General features: G+C 37.8%; 1 protein-coding gene across 3 annotated transcripts in view; it reads right to left on the reverse strand.

Annotated features, from left to right (window-relative positions):
- Positions 1–12,377, reverse strand: part of LOC128664298 (solute carrier organic anion transporter family member 1C1) — a 329,411-nt gene extending 317,034 nt beyond the window's left edge. For 2 of the 3 annotated variants that reach the window (XM_053719135.1, XM_053719133.1), the window contains exon 1: positions 12,291–12,377. The gene's annotated coding sequence lies outside the window, so the exon portion shown is untranslated. The remainder of the gene's footprint in view (positions 1–12,290) is intronic. The other variant, XM_053719134.1, reaches the window with a different exon arrangement.
- Positions 12,378–12,684: the final 307 nt, after the last annotated feature.

Below are 12,684 nucleotides of genomic sequence, written 5' to 3' on the forward strand. Positions count from 1 at the left end.
ATATGGTTTTGGTGTTGCTTTTTGGTAATTAGAATGCCACTAAATGCCACTGCGCACCACACGTGTATTATGCCCAGCAGTGAAGGGGTTAATTAGGGAGCTTTTGGGGGTAATTTTAGCTGTAGTGTAGTAGACAACCCCAAGTATTGATCTAGGCCCATTTTGGTATATTTCATGCCACCATTTCACCGTCAAATGCGATCAAATTAAAAAAAAACGTTACATTTTTCACAAATTTAGGTTTCTCACTGAAATTATTTACAAACAGCTTTTGCAGTTATGGCACAAATGGTTGTAAATGCTTCTCTGGGATCCCCTTTGTTCAGAAATAGCAGACATATATGGCTTTGGCGTTGCTTTTTGGTATTTAGAAGGCCGCTAAATGCCTCTGCGCATCACACGTGTATTATGGCTAGCAGTGAAGGGGTTAATTAGGTAGCTTGTAGGGAGCTTGCAGGGTTAATATTAGATTTAGTGTAGAGCTCAGCCTCCCACCTGAAACATCAGACCCAGATCCTTCCCCCACCCCACAATTGTCCCCGCCATCTTAAGTACTGGCAGAAAGTCTGCCAGTACTAAAATAAAAGCTATATTTGTTTTTTTTTTTGTTTGTTTGTTTTAAAAGCATATTTACATATGCTGCTGTGTACGATCCCCCCCTTAGCCCCCAACCTCACTGATCCCCCCCCCCCAAACAGCTCTATAACCCTCCCACTCTAACTTAATGGGCGCCATCTTGGGTACTGGCAGCTGTCTGACAGTACCCAGTTTAGAAGAAAAAAATGTTTTTTTTTACATTTTTTAAACTTTTCTGTAGTGTAGCTTCCCCCCACACAAAACCAACCCCCCACCCCTCCATGATCTCTTTTTGTGCTTTTGCACAAACAAGATTAGGCCACTTTTTACTTAAAACATTTTCCGTAGTGTAGCGGTTCCCGCCCGCCACCCTCCGTGCGCGCCCCTCCGACGATCCCGCCCCCCTTGACGTCACACGGCACACCGATGGCCGCCCACCCGCCTCCCAAGTCGTCTCCCACCCACCAATGATACCGGCCATCGCTGTCCGGTGCAGAGAGGGCCACAGAGTGGCTCTCTCTGCATCGGATGGCCATGTAAGGTTATTGCAGGATGCCTCCATATCGAGGCATCACTGCAATAACTGGAAAGCAGCTGGAAGCGAGCAGGATCGCTTCCAGCTGCTTTCCACACCGAGGACGTGCAGGGTACGTCCTCGGGCGTTAACTGCCTTTTTTTTGAGGACGTACCCTGCACGTCCTCGGTCGTTAAGGGGTTAAAATAAATATTAAAATTATATATATATATATATATATATATATATATATATATATATATATTGTGCAAAATTGTACCTCTATCATAGTGCATTTCAATTCCTCAAATTTATAAATCTTACGTGTACATTTAAAATCTAAAAAAAACATGTGTCTTATACCTAGGTTGTTCTTTCTCAACACCCTGTGTATACTTTTTCATTATATATCTACTCAACCAGTGCATCATATTGCTTCTATCATATTTTCGTGTGGAACAAGTACTTATAATACTATAAAATCTTATTGTTAATATTACTAGTGATATCAACCTATAATTGTATTGAAACAATATCTATATATATTCTTGAGCATTTGGTATATCAGTTCACAATGTTCATTGCTGTCAAAAAGAGAGAAAAAAAGACATATTTCTTTAAGTGCTAGAGGGTTTAGTACTAGATAGTTTATCCTTCTATAGTGTGTCTCTTGATCAATAAATCGTGTTGCCTCATCTGGGGAAAAAAAGTAATGTGCCACCTCTCCTTGCAGTATTTTCAGTTTTGCTGGGTATAACAATGCAAAAGATCTTTTCTCCTTAACCAGCCTCTGGCATACTTCTGAAAATTGTTTCCTGCGCCTTGACAAATCTGCTGAATAGTCTTGGAATACAAGGATTTTTTTAACCTCGAATAGTAAATTCTGCATGTTTCTATATGCTCTCAGAATCTTGAGCTTTGCCTGGAAGCTAAGATATTTGATTATAACAACTCTGGCTTTATGTTGGTTCTGAAGATTTGGGTTATTAACCCCCATGCGATGTGCCCTTTCCACTTGAAATAGATTTGCATTATTTTCTATGCCCAAGATTGATGGTAAAGTCTTTTCAGCAAATTCAATCAATTGAAAAGATGTAACTGTCTCAGGCAGACCCACTATCCTTAAATTGTTTCTCCTTGAATGATTTTCAATTTCATCTAGGTTATCTCTTAGTTTCACATTTTCTTGTTCAACTACTTTTACTCTTTTTTGCAATGTGATTTGACTATCCTCTGTATCTGATACTCGCTGTTCTATCACAGATATTCTAGCTGTAATTTGTTGCATCTCTTGAACAATTTTGGCTAGGCTTTTCTGTACAATGTCTATTTTTTGTATGAGGCTATTAAGCTGCTCAGATAGAATATTGGTATTAGCTTGTATATGATCAAACATACTATCCTCATTTGTATGGGCAGAAACATTGCTCAAGTTACTGAGAGTGCTAATATTTCCTTTAGATGTTTTTTTTTTTTCAGTCCCTTTTGCTTTAGGTGCCATTTTAGCAGGATTAAAATATTTTTCCATTAAGTTTGAGCCTTTCTATTATGGCTCTTTAATCTTTATATTCAGATCTCCTAGATCATGCACCCAAAAAAATCAATGTAGTTATGAGTGGTTCATCTGTTCCAAACAGGTTAACGCTGTCCAATGTCCAGTGTAGATTTATGTATGTTAGTTTGTAGCTGTGTGGGGGAGGTGCAGTAGTGTTAAACTTTTTATACTTGTCTTTAGCTATGAGTGTCTAGTATTCTGGCTTTCACTGGCCTTTTAACCCCTTAGGGACCAGCCTTAGCTCTTCTTTGAATTATATAGGTTATTTATCACCCTTCTCCTCACAACAGACCTCCAAACTGGTCAAATCCATTAGCCATAAAAAACATTCAGTTTCCCTGCCACAGAGTCAATCACCTTCCGCTGGGCAGTCTAATGAATAGTAAAATTGTTTGCAGGCTTACCGTTACCGTTCACAGTCTGTGGCACTCTCCCCCCACACTCCGTTTCTCTTTCTCCGTTGTTGGTGCCTTGATGGCGGTGGACGCTAGGTATGGGGTCTTGACACTTTAGGCCTCCTGTAGTGTGGAAAAAAATAGCTATCTTGCTATTTGTCTAACGGCCGTGCTGTTTGCTCAAGGTGTCTCACTCCTACAGCTTCTCCTCCAGCCTAAGTGTAAGCAGGCTCAGGGCCCTTTCAGTAGCCCTGTCGCAAGCAAATCTGCGGTGCTTTTCCCGGAGTCTGTTAGATCCGCACAGCTCACGCCAGCTCAGTGAGCCGCTCGTGCTCCTAGCTCCGCCTCTTCCACCTCACCAAGTGTCTGTTGTATAGTACTTTTATATAATAATATGAAATAGTGTGGTACTGTTGTATAGTACTTGTATATCTCAAAATGAAACAGTATGGTACTTTTATATTACTTTTATATATTAATATTAAATAGTGTGGTACTGTTGTATAATACTATTTATAGATAGTCTCCCACACAACTTTCATTCTCCTGAAATGACAGGTGCAAACACTGATCAGCACATCATTCCATTCACTTAACCCTCCCTATAAATAGCTATATATATCACACATCAATAGTATACACTTTTATTTCTTTTTTAATTTTTTTTTTTTTACTATTTGTTTTATTTTCATCTACACACCTCATACCACTAACATGAATCCAAATATGACCATAATGTTATTTGTAATAACCCTTTTCTCACTACAATTGTGTTCACATCTCTATCGCCATAAGCACACACCTCAAACAGGAAAACAAATTATCATACACCATGGCCTGCTCTCTTGCCATAACTTATCTGCTGAGTGCTGGTGGAGAGTTATAAAAAATAACCCTCCTACCCCCACCTCACAAAATTATAAAGTATCCCATTCACTATATGGCCAAACAAAAATTATGTCCAAATTCCTATTCCTTATGTTACTTGCAAATGATGTAGAGTCTAACCCTGGTCCCCCAACAAATTCCATTCCTAGCCTTCCAGCTAAAAAAGGCCTCTCCTTTGTACATTGTAATATCCGCAGCTTACTACCAAAAATCAATATACTGCAAGCATGGTGTTCACATTACAAGCCCAAATCATTGTGATCTCTGAATCGTGGCTAACCGCAAAAATACCTGACTCTGCCATTGCAATACATGGGTATTCATGCCATAGAATTGACAGAGCAAAGAGAGAAGGCGGCATTGTAATTTATGTTGGCAATTCCACAAAATAAACTCCCTTACAAAAATATAGCTCTCCTGCCACCTTTGATTTCCTTTCTGGCACAATTGAGATCCCGTGCAATAAATCAATCATTGTTGCAGGAATCTACCGCCCACCTAGCTCCCCTGTGCATTCCCTTTCTGACATAGCCCATCTCCTTAGTGAAACCATAGCTCAAAACCCAAAAAGTTAAATTTTGGTCTTTGGAGATTTTAATATTGATTGGCTGAATCCTTAAAATAATAGTTCTTGCTCGCTGTTTAAGACTTTAAAAGCCATAATCATACCCTGCTCGTTTGGATTCTCTCCACTTCTCCTGATCGAATCCAGGAGGCAGGTGTTCTCCCTAACAGTTTCAGTGACCACTGGTTAGTGTACTGCGTGCGAAACATAAAGGCTACTAAATCCTCTCATAAGGTTAAAATCACCAGGTCCTTCAAAAAATGTAATCTTCAATCATTTCTAAATGACATCAAGAACCTCCCCTGACACAGATTAAACGTAATCCCAGATATAGACTCTGCAGCTGAATTCTTTCAGTCCGAACGTTTGGAATTTGCATGCCCCACTACGTAAGGTGAGAGTAAAAGGAACAAATATGAATTGGATCACAGCTGACCTCATTCAAATATACCAGTTTTGCGATTCATTGTGGTCAAAATTCAAGCTACCGGCTCTATGAACAATCACTGTGTATATAGACAATGGTGAAATATATGCACTAAACAAACAAAATTGGCCAAGGCCTAATATTTCTGTGAAAATCTGATCAATAACATATCTAACCCTAAAAAGTTTTTGAAAGTCATAAATAACTTACGCACTCCCCCAATCCATTCCCAACCCTCCGCTGTCAAAGTGGACAAACAAACCCTGCAACTTCCCTTAGAAGTAGCAAATGCCTTTAACAATTACTTTGTCAGATGCTCCACCACCCTGATTGACAAACTATTATAAATGACACACATCCTGAAACTACAAATGGGGATCAGGCCCCACTAAATCTGCAAAGACCCAATATAGAGAAGTTAAATTTTAGACCTGTAAGTATTAAGGTCATTAAGAAACACCTTAATAATCTAAAAATGAAAAACCAGTCTGGACCTGATCAAATCCCAGCAATGCTGTTGAAGCTCAGTGTGCCGGCAATTGCTAAACCTGCCACAACCCTAATTAACAAATCCTTGGTGCCTGGATACATACCCAAACTTTGGAAGACTGCAAGAGTAGCGCCTATCCATAAAAGTGGTGAGATAACCTTGGTTTCCAACTATCGCCCAATATCATTGCTCCCAGTATTGTCAAAAATCTTAGAAAAAGGTGTCTATACGCAACTGAGTATTACCAACAATCTAACTATCTGACCCCTGATCAATCAGGTTTTCGCCCAAATCACTCCACTACAACTGCCCTCCTAAAAGTTTGCAACGACATCCAAACTGGCATGGAACAAGGTGACCTAACTGGAGCTATTTTCCATCATTTTGCAAAGGCCTTTGACACAGTAGACCACGACATACTACTGCTCAAACTTAAAAAAACTCAGGTATTGGTGATCGTCCACTAACCTGGTTTCGATCATATGTATCGCATCGATCATAATAAGTCTCCATTTCTGACAGCGACTGCCTCACTCTCCGAGTCCTGTGTGGACTTCCCCAAGGTTCCATTCTCGGCCCCCTACTATTCACATTATTTATAAATGATCTGCCTAATGTCTGCAAATCCTCAACTGTACACATGTACGCAGATGACACAGTAATCTATGCAAGCAAATCCGATCTACCGCAGCTTGAGGCAGTGCTCCAAGACCAGTTCACAGAGGTAGAAAAGTGGATCTCAAAAAACAAACTCTTCCTAAACACTGACAAAACTGTCACAATGATTTTTGGAATGGTACCTAAATTACACAAACTACAAAATTCCCATCTATGCATCAAAACAAAATCAAATTGCACACTGACCGCGGTCCACTCTTTCAAATACTTGGGTATGTTGTTAGACCCCAATCTATCTTTTGGCCTCCACATAGAAAAACTTGCATCTAGACTCTATCCAAAACTAGGTGCCCTGTACAGAAACAAATCCTGCCTCAGCCCTACAGTAAAGGAAAAGATTGTACAGCTGATGCCAATCATGGATTATGGGGATGTAGTATATGCACCTGCACCGCAAACTCACCTTAATAAACTTAATACACTGTATAACTCGTTCTGCCGCTTTGTGCTACAGACGCACTCTCCATCTTACCAGCCTTGTGTTTAAGAGATTTTCTGGGAAACTCTCACCCTACGTAAGCAGAATGCTCTCCCCAGCTGTTCCCACCTCCTATAACCTCCAATCCAGTACCAGCACATTATTTAGTCTGCCCCATACAAAAAGAAAGCAGCTCGATCCTCCTTTTCCTACAGAGCACCACAATTATGGAACGACCTCCCGCACACTTTAAAACCTTCCCCAAGCCTAGAATCCTTTAAGAGATCTCTCTACATATCTCAAAACAGAATGCACCTGTCATGGTTGATTATATATTTCCTACCTGTTCTATGTTAATATTAATACACAATATATACAAAATTTGTTTTTGTTTTTTTATTGTACCCTATTGTATCAATGCAATGTTTTGTGGACCTAGGACATACTTCAAAATGAGAGAAATCTCAATGTATCCTTCCTGGTAAAATATTTTATAAATAAATAAATATAGTAATATGAAATAGTGTGGTACTGTTGTAAAGTACTTTTATATAATAATATGAAATAGTATGGTACTGTTGTGTAGTACTATTGTGTAGTACTTTTATATATTAATATGAAATAGTGTGGTACTGTTGTATACTAGTTTTATATATTAATATGAAATAGTATGGTACTGTTGTATACTAGTTTTATATATTAATATGAAATAGTATGGTACTGTTGTATAATACTTTTATATATTAATATGAAATAGTATGGTACTGTTGTATAGGACTATTATATATTAATATGAAATAGTATGGTACTGTTGTGTAGTACTTTTATATATTAATTTGAAATAGTGTGATAATGTTGTATAGTACTTTTATATATTAATATGAAATAGTATGGTACTGTTGTATAGGACTATTATATATTAATATGAAATAGTATGGTACTGTTGCATAGGACTATTATATATTAATATGAAATAGTATGGTACTGGTGTATATAACTAATATATATTAAAAAGAAATAGTATGGTACTGTTGTATAGGACTATTATATATTAATATGAAATAGTATGGTACTGTTGTATAGGACTATTATATATTAATATGAAATAGTATGGTACTGTTGTATAGGACTATTATATATTAATATGAAATAGTATGGTACTTTTGTATAGGACTATTATATATTAATATGAAATAGTATGGTACTGTTGTATAGGGCTATTATATATTAATATGAAATAGTATGGTACTGTTGTATAGGACTATTATATATTAATATGAAATAGTATGGTACTTTTGTGTAGTACTTTTATATATTAATATGAAATAGTGTGATAATGTTGTATAGTACTTTTATATATTAATATGAAATAGTATGGTACTTTTATATATTAATATGAAATAGTGTGATAATGTTGTATAGTACTTTTATATATATTAATATGGAACCTTAAATAGAATATTTAAATGTATTTCTGCTACAAAACATCTGTAGGAGTGAAAACCCCACAGCAAAGTAAGTGGCTAAGTTTTGTGTAGGCTGCGGGGGGCTACGGAAAGGAAAAAAAGTGAAGGGCCCTGAATTTCTGAATTAAACAGAAATCGGAGCATTGTGAAGCAATTTGGGACATAATTATTAACCTAACCAGATACATTTATAGTTTGCCATTTCAATCTCTTTAATGCTTATGCCAGACCTGAATATTTTTATCTAGTGGAGACACAAATGATTTGTTGTGCATTTCAGCCAATAATAATTTAGTATGGGATAATTAGAGGATATTTGACACATGGGAGATGTCATTTACAAGCAAAGACACATTCAAGTGACAAAAAATCTGTTTAATTGGATCATTTATTTTGTAACAATTTCCTTTGTTTTTAAATATATATTTATCTTCTTCAAAAGGGCAAGACATGTAGTAGCACTCATGGAACACCCACATACTACTTCAGGTGAGCATGTGACCAGTGGCTGGAGCATATGTATGTATGGTTGTTTCTGATTGGTTCATCAGCTATATCCTCATAAGAAAGTGGTACCAGAGCACAAATTGGATTATTATTAGATTTAAACTTTTTGCGCATGTCGGGTTGAAAGTTATCACTCCAGCGATAACCAAACAAACGCAAAAAGCTGAACTTACAATATTGCACGTGCGATAACCTAATCCCCCACAAAAGACAATGGAGAAAAAAAAAGTTGAAAAAAACACCTTACTCATGCGCTAACTTGAATCGCCAAAAGACCTCTTCTCTAATAACCTCTAAACCGCCACATAGCCCACCAAAATGTCCCCACTACATTATTAACCCCTAAACCACCAGTCGCCTGTATTGCAAACTACCTCTCTACACTATTAACCCCTAAACTGCCAGCCCCCCACTTTGCAAAGTAATCTAAACTATTAAACACTAAACTTCTAGCGCAGTTAGCGCTCTACCAAAAACGCTAATCGGCATTAATAATTGTAATGGCTGGTTATTTATCGTTCGCCGTAAACGGGCGAATTTGACAGATTACGGGGGGGGGGGGCAATAAATTAGAGCTCCACTTGTAATCTAGCCCTTAATTTGCATCATTCAAGCCACTGCTGACTATCTGAGTAGGTGTGGTGTTTGAATACTGGTGCACAGGCTCTCATACCATATGTGCATATGCTGCTGAATAAAAGCAGGTGTTACTAAGAATGAAATGTAGCCACATACATTTAAATTTAAACCTTTCTATCATTTTAATACTATTAAAAAAACAGAGCTACACTATAATAGGCAACTCAATCACTGTGCTGCTTACACAGAATATAGAACTGAGTAAATCATATTACATAGCAGTAGTGACAGCTGCATATGCACCTAGTAGGCATCAGACTCTGATAATAAAACACAGTATAAAGTCTATACATCTAGTCAGTGTGAGTAAATCAGATTACAGTGCAGTAGTGAGAGCTGCACATGCACCTAGTAGGCATCAGACTCTGATAATAAGATACAGTATAAAGTCTATACAACTAGTCAGTGTGAGTAAATCAGATTACAGTGCAGTAGTGACAGCTGCGCATGCACCTAGTAGGCATCAGACTCTGATAATAAAACACAGTATAAAGTCTATACATCTAGTCAGTGTGAGTAAATCAGATTACAGTGCAGTAGTGAGAGCTGCACATGCACCTAGTAGGCATCAGACTCTGATAATAAGATACAGTATAAAGTCTATACAACTAGTCAGTGTGAGTAAATCAGATTACATAGCAGTAAAGAGCTGCGCATGCACCTAGTAGGCATCAGACTCTGATAATAAAACACAGTATAAAGTCTATACAACTAGTCAGTGTGAGTAAATCATATTACATAGCAGTAATGAGAGCTGCACATGCACCTAGTAGGCATCAGACTCTGATAATAAAACACAGTATAAAGTCCATACAACTAGTCAGTGTGAGTAAATCAGATTACAGAGCAGTAGTGAGAGATGGGCATGCACCTAGTAGGCATCAGACTCTGATAATAACATACAGTATAAAGTCTATACATCTAGTCAGTGTGAGTAAATCAGATTACATAGCAGTAGTGACAGCTGCGCATGCACCTAGTAGGCATCAGACTCTGATAATAACATACAGTATAAAGTCTATACAACTAGTCAGTGTGAGTAAATCAGATTACATAGCAGTAGTGAGAGCTGCACATGCACCTAGTAGGCATAAGACTCTGATAATAACATACATTATAAAGTCTATACAACTAGTCAGTGTGAGTAAATCAGATTACAGAGCAGTAATGAGAGCTGCGCATGCACCTAGTAGGCATCAGACTCTGATAATAACATACAGCATAAAGTCTATACAACTAGTCAGTGTGAGTAAATCAGATTACAGAGCAGTGGTGAGAGCTGCACATGCACCTAGTAGGCATCAGACTCTGATAATAACATACAGCATAAAGTCTATACAACTAGTCAGTGTGAGTAAATCAGATTACATAGCAGTAGTGACAGCTGCACATGCACCTAGTAGGCATCAGACTCTGATAATAAGATACAGCATAAAGTCTATACATCTAGTCAGTGTGAGTAAATCAGATTACATAGCAGTAGTGAGAGCTGCACATGCACCTAGTAGGCATCAGACTCTGATAATAAGATACAGCATAAAGTCTATACAACTAGTCAGTGTGAGTAAATCAGATTACAGAGCAGTAGTGAGAGCTGCGCATGCACCTAGTAGGCATCAGACTCTGATAATAACATACAGCATAAAGTCTATACAACTAGTCAGTGTGAGTAAATCAGATTACAGTGCAGTAGTGACAGCTGCACATGCACCTAGTAGGCATCAGACTCTGATAATAAAACACAGTATAAAGTCTATACAACTAGTCAGTGTGAGTAAATCAGATTACAGTGCAGTAGTGACAGCTGCACATGCACCTAGTAGGCATCAGACTCTGATAATAAAACACAGTATAAAGTCTATACAACTAGTCAGTGTGAGTAAATCAGATTAGAGCAGTAGTGAGAGCTGCACATGCACCTAGTAGGCATCAGACTCTGATAATAAAACACAGTATAAAGTCTATACAACTAGTCAGTGTGAGTAAATCAGATTAGAGCAGTAGTGAGAGCTGCGCATGCACCTAGTAGGCATCAGACTCTGATAATAAAACACAGTATAAAGTCTATACAACTAGTCAGTGTGAGTAAATCAGATTAGAGCAGTAGTGAGAGCTGCGCATGCACCTAGTAGGCATCAGACTCTGATAATAACATACAGCATAAAGTCTATACAACTAGTCAGTGTGAGTAAATCAGATTACAGAGCATTAGTGACAGCTGTGCATGCACCTAGTAGGCATCAGACTCTGATAATAACATACAGTATAAAGTCTATACATCTAGTCAGTGTGAGTAAATCAGATTACTTAGCAGTAGTGAGAGCTGCGCATGCACGTAGTAGGCATCAGACTCTGATAATAACATACAGCATTGTCTATACAACTAGTCAGTGTGAGTAAATCAGATTACATAGCAGTAGTGACAGCTGCACATGCACCTAGTAGGCATCAGACTCTGATAATAAGATACAGCATAAAGTCTATACATCTAGTCAGTGTGAGTAAATCAGATTACAGAGCAGTAGTGACAGCTGCACATGCACCTAGTAGGCATCAGACTCTGATAATAAGATACAGTATAAAGTCTATACAACTAGTCAGTGTGAGTAAATCAGATTACAGAGCAGTAGTGACAGCTGCACATGCACCTAGTAGGCATCAGACTCTGATAATAAGATACAGCATAAAGTCTATACATCTAGTCAGTGTGAGTAAATAAGATTACAGAGCAGTAGTGAGAGCTGTGCATGCACCTAGTAGGCATCAGACTGATAATAAGATACAGCATAAAGTCTATACATCTAGTCAGTGTGAGTAAATCAGATTACATAGCAGTAGTGACAGCTGTGCATGCACCTAGTAGGCATCAGACTCTGATAATAAAACACAGTATAAAGTCTATACAACTAGTCAGTGTGAGTAAATCAGATTAGAGCAGTAGTGACAGCTGCACATGCACCTAGTAGGCATCAGACTCTGATAATAAAACACAGTATAAAGTCTATACAACTAGTCAGTGTGAGTAAATCAGATTACATAGCAGTAGTGACAGCTGCACATGCACCTAGTAGGCATCAGACTCTGATAATAAAACACAGTATAAAGTCTATACATCTAGTCAGTGTGAGTAAATCAGATTAATTTGTTATATTAAATAAAAACAAAGACTCACATGTGGGATGAAGCTGCTACAATCTGTAGTTGCTCGGCCAGCTGTGTTTGGTGCAGTGACCACTGAATGTGACCCTCACTATCACCAATCATTAACCTGTCGTGTGCCCTTAGCAAACTGAAATCTTGTTTACCATCACTGTATTGCCTCACTGGGACGTGCGCCTCTCAGCTTGCACGTGCCTTTTAACTTTATTTTGGTGCCTGGGTATTTTTAATCACTAGTTTAAAGGGAATTTTTAAACAAAATTGAAATTGAAGATCAATGTATTTTACTTGTAATGTTTTTTTTTTGCAATATACTTGCTTAAGCAAAAATGCTTCTGATAAAAGCTATTACTGAGTGTAGTTTAACTGTGCATATTAATCATATCTAAATATGCTCCATGTGTCAG

The sequence above is a fragment of the Bombina bombina genome, chromosome 6 (genome assembly GCF_027579735.1).
Source record: "Bombina bombina isolate aBomBom1 chromosome 6, aBomBom1.pri, whole genome shotgun sequence".
Taxonomy (NCBI): Eukaryota; Metazoa; Chordata; class Amphibia; order Anura; family Bombinatoridae; genus Bombina; species Bombina bombina.